Genomic DNA, 4,126 nt, shown 5'->3' with positions numbered 1-4,126 from the left:
TTGGAATAGTGGAGTGCGGCTTAGCTGACCTCCACCTTCCCTAGCTACTCGTAGTTCTTCTTCTCGTTGTTATATTCATAGTTATAGTTGATTGTTCTTATATATATATATAGTTAGTTAGATTTAGTTATAGTTCATAGTATAGTTGATAGTTAGTAGTTGTTAGCGGGGTCTGGGAGGTAGCCCCTTCCCTGCGCCCAGTGCTGGAGCTCATGCCTGGCTCACTGGGTTTCAAGCAATGCTCGGCCTGTCACAGGCCGATGCCGACAGGAGATCCCCACGACTACTGTTTGAAGTGCCTCGGGGAATCGCACTTATCTTCTAAGTGCTCAATTTGCAAGACTTTTAAGCCTAGAACTAAGAAGGTTAAGGCAGCTCCTCATGGAAGCGGCACTGATGCCTTCGCCATTGAGCTCGAGCCAGCCGGTGAGCAAAGGCACCCCTACAGCACCGGGCACTGCCGGTACGCCTAAGGACTCCCGGCACCGGCCTCAGACGGCACCGAAATCAACTCCGCGCCACTCCCTCTCCCTGAGGTCAAAGACGACGAAGGCTCACACGGGCTCGACAACACCCGCGTCGCAGCCAGAGACTGTGCCTAGGTTGGACCGCCCGGCACCAACACCTGCCGCGGCACCGCCTAAACCGGCATTGTCAACTCCTGCCCCGCGAGGGCCGTTGAGTCCGGCGCCTGGCAGCTCCCCGGCACCTGCTGTGGTAGAGCTCACTTTGCCGTCTACCCCAGAGACGTTCTCTGCGGCGAAAGACTTGATCACCATGACCGATTCGGCACCACCCCTACCCCCGGCACCGCCGGTGCGGGTACTACCTTCCATGGGTAAGCCGACCCTGACTAGACCGTCGTCTGTCAGCGTAGCGGACAGACACCGCTCACGGTCACGATCCCACAGACGCTCCACGTCGAGACGCCGCTCCCGCTCTCGACACCGCTCCCAGTCCCGGCACCGCTCCTCTCCACAGCACCGGTCGACCTTGCGGCACCGATCAGTCTCTCAGCACCGATCAGACTCAGGGCACCGATCGATCTCTCGCTCCTCATCCCGCTACTCGCGGTACCGCTCCAGCTCCCGGCACCGACCCAGGCACTGTTCCTCCCGGAGTAGATCACACCGCAGAAACAAGATCCCGGTCAACCTCCCGGCACCGGCCTGGTCGCAGGTTCCGGTCTCGCTCTCAGTACCGTTCTGCGTACCGACACCGGTCCCCACGGTCCCGGGGTGCGAGATCCGTTGGGACTTCAGCTCCAGGGTTTTCTGCTCCCCCATGGCCGTCCAGGCAGACGTCCGTATCCTCCCAGGCGGACAGCTATTACAACCGGGACCATGATACGGAGGTGCCCATGGGGGTTTTTCAGGACACACGTCCTGAGGACATAGGGCCTCAACAGTGGTCCTTTTGGACACCCTGGGCGTACCCATCAAGCCCAGGGTGCTCCCCTAGTCCAGGCCCGCTCTGCTGCCTCAGAACATCGGGCACCAGAGGCCACCATTTCCCGCCCCCCCGCGGCTGAGTCGGAAGAGCACGCGACCCATCCTCCGGACTCCCCAGGACAGCTGGAGCAGGAACCACCCCAGGAGCAAGAGGCTATCCAGGACCCTCTCATTCCCAGGGTATCATCCTCCTCCTCCCCGGACGAGGCTGTGGCGGGGACCTCCTCATCAGGGCCTCCACCGATAGACCTCAGGGCCCATCAGGACCTCCTTCGCAGGGTGGCACTCAATATCAACCTCCCAGTGGAGGAAGTCCCGGAAGTCGAGGACCCTGTAGTGAGCATCCTGACCGCGGATGCCCCCACCCGAGGTGCACTGCCATTTATTAAAACTATCCAGGCCACTGCCGACACTCTCTGGCAGTCTCCAGCCTCCATTCCACCGATGGCAAAGGGAGTTGAGAGAAAGTACATGGTACCCTCTCGGGGGTATGAGTACTTGTATGTTACATCCTCCCCCCTCCTTCATTGGTGTCCAGTCGGTCAATGAAAGGGAGCGCCATGGCCAGCAGGCGCCCGCCCCAAAGTCCAAGGAGGCTAGGCGGATGGACCTCTCCTAGGCCGTAAAGTGTACTCAGCGGGGGCCCTACCAGCTCCGAGTGGCCAACCAGCAGGCTCTACTGAGCCGGTATAACTATAACACCTGGGCAGAGGTGGGTAGATTCACCGAACTGCTACCCCCAGACTCACGCCAGGAATTTACCGCGTTCCTGGAGGAAGGCAAAAAAGTGGCCAGGACCTCTCTCCAGGCCTCCCTGGACGCGGCTGACTCGGCAGCCAGAACTTTGGCCTCTGGCATCACCATGAGGCGTATCTCCTGGCTCCAGGTCTCTAACCTGCCTCCCGAGCTTCAGTACACTATCCAGGACTTACCCTTTGAGGGCAAGGGTTTGTTCTCGATAAGACTGATCCCAGGTTGCAGAGCCTGAAGGACAATAGGGTCATCATGCGATCGTTGGCATGCATACCCCCGTGACCCAACGTAGACCCTTCAGACCCCAACCTCGCCACCCATACTTTCCGCCTCGGAACAGACAGGACCTCAGTAGGAGGCGTGCGGCGGGGTGGCCGTAGGCGCCAATCCGGCCCCCAAGGGGGCCAGAACCAAGGGCCCTCGAAGGCACCACCAGGGCCTAAGGCCAACTTTTGAAGTGCGCCCGGGGACGGCGTACCAGTCTCAAAGCAGGATCCTTTCCCTCCCTTCTCCAACCGTCTTCTCCTACTTCCTCCCGGCGTGGTCCCAACTGACTTCGGACCTTTGGGTTCTACGCACGTGAAGCAAGGATACCACCTCCAATTTGCTTCACCCCCGCCTCCCGCCCCCATCATCCCGGTCCCTCTCAGGGACCCCTCTCACGAGCAAGTCCTCTTACAAGAGTGCAGTCTCTCCTCGCCGCAGGAGCCATAGAGGAGGTACCAGTAGACGAGAGGGGGAAGGGGTTTACTCCCGCTATTTCTGATTCCCAAGTCCAAGGGAGGCCTCAGACCTATTCTAGACCTGCGAGGGCTCAACAAATGGATGCTCAAGTTGAAATTCCGCATGGTCTCCCTGGGAACTATTATCCCGTCCTTGGATCCTGAAGACTGGTACGCCGCCCTCGACATGAAGGACGCGTACTTCCATATTGCCATCTTTCCATCGCACAGGAAGTATCTTCGCTTCATGATCAACCACCAGCACTTCCAGTTCACAGTCCTTCCCTTCGGCCTCTCCACGGCCCCGAGGGTGTTCACGCAGTGCATGGCCGTCGTCGCCGTCCACCTCCGCAGGCAGCAGATACACGTGTTCCCGTATCTGGATGACTGGCTCATCAAGGGGACTTCTCAGACTCAAGTCCAGCAGCACGTCAGCATAATCGTGGACCTATTCTCCCGGTTGGGCCTACTCCTTAACACCGAGAAATCCACACTGGTCCCTACACAAAGGCTGGACTTCATAGGAGCAACCCTGGATTCCACTCAAGCCAGGGCCTACTTGCCGCAGCCCCACTTCCAGACGATCGTCTCGATCATTCGGGGTCTGCAGGCCTCCCCAATCACCTCGGCTCGCACCTGCCTTGGCCTTCTGGAGCATATGGCTGCATGTACTTATGTGACCAAGTACGCCAGGCTCCGCATGCGACCCTTTCAAACGTGGCTCCATTCGGTCTTCCGCCCGGGCAGGGACCCTATAGATGTCCTGCTCACAGTTCCTCCGAGCCCCCTCCGCTCCCTCGACTGGTGGCTGAATCCATCCCTGGTATGCGCAGAGATGCCGTTCCATTCACAGCCGCCGTCGCTGACCTTGACAACGGAGGCGTCATCCCTCAGCTGGGGGGCCCATCTAGGTCGCCTTCGTACCCAGGGCCTTTGGTCATCCCAGGAGTTGATGGTCCACATAAACGTCCGGGAGTTGAGGGCAGTATGCCTTGTGTGCCAGGCGTTCCAGCAACATCTTCACGGCCGTTGTGTATCTGTATTCACGGACAACACAACGGTCATGTACTATATCAACAAACAGGGGGGGACCCGTTCATCTCCCCTGTGTCAAGAGGCCATTCGACTCTGGGACTTCTGTATAGCCCACCAAGTGGACCTAGTGGCGTCCTTTCTCCCGGGGGTCAGGAACGCCCTGGC

Source organism: Chelonoidis abingdonii, chromosome 2 (genome assembly GCF_003597395.2).
Source record: "Chelonoidis abingdonii isolate Lonesome George chromosome 2, CheloAbing_2.0, whole genome shotgun sequence".
In the NCBI taxonomy this organism is placed as follows: Eukaryota; Metazoa; Chordata; order Testudines; family Testudinidae; genus Chelonoidis; species Chelonoidis abingdonii.
Note: the sequence above shows the minus strand (reverse complement) of the source record.